We start from the raw sequence: 671 nt of genomic DNA, 5'->3' as shown, positions 1-671 counted from the left end.
GATCCCGTTACCGGTCAGTAAAAAAGACAAAAAGGAAAAAAAAAATCATACAAGGGGTCTTGAAAAAGTTCATGGAAGGATTTGTATTATCATTCAATTCTATTTTTCCACAAGCTTTCTGAAGTACCCTCATATATATTTTGTACTAAGATAAAACCTAATATGAGCAAGAATCTTTCTTGAAAATGCCAGCACTTAGCTTTCCCAAAAATTTCTCCTGAAAAACAGAAGAAGGATACCCTTTGAAGTAATAACATTGGGAGAAGCAGTAAGTGTTCAAAGAGAATCTAAAAATAAGATTAGTTTTCAGGAATGCAAATGAAAATTGATAAATCTAGTACTTATTTAGCACGAATGGTGTACAGTTTATCTCAGTGATGATACCACCTTAACAAAGGCAGTGTAGTATAGTTATAAAAATCTGAGACTTGGGAGCCAAACTGCACCATTTCTTACAAAGGGAAATAGTTCCGACAAGTTCAGTGATATCTGGACACCATGAACCTACCAGAGAGGCCAGACTAGTCAAACCTTTCAACTAGTCTTAGTGTCCTTTTTGTTAGATCTCACTGTCTCTACTTTCTTTATTCCCATTTATGTTTAATTTCCATTTTAATATACTTTTCCACCTGTCCCCACTACTTAAAAAGTTTCAGAAACAATAACAAATT

The 671-nt window shown here is 33.8% G+C and overlaps 1 protein-coding gene across 1 annotated transcript in view; it reads right to left on the bottom strand.

Moving 5' to 3' along the window:
- The window catches only part of RAD18 (RAD18 homolog (S. cerevisiae)), a gene marked incomplete at both ends in the record, with an annotated part of 102,322 nt that overhangs the window by 100,703 nt on the left and 948 nt on the right, over positions 1–671 (bottom strand). The window lies entirely within an intron of this gene.

Source organism: Galeopterus variegatus, unplaced genomic scaffold, assembly GCF_000696425.1.
Source record: "Galeopterus variegatus unplaced genomic scaffold, G_variegatus-3.0.2 Scaffold6191, whole genome shotgun sequence".
NCBI lineage: Eukaryota > Metazoa > Chordata > Mammalia > Dermoptera > Cynocephalidae > Galeopterus > Galeopterus variegatus.
Note: the sequence above shows the minus strand (reverse complement) of the source record. Positions and strands in the feature narration are given on the sequence as shown.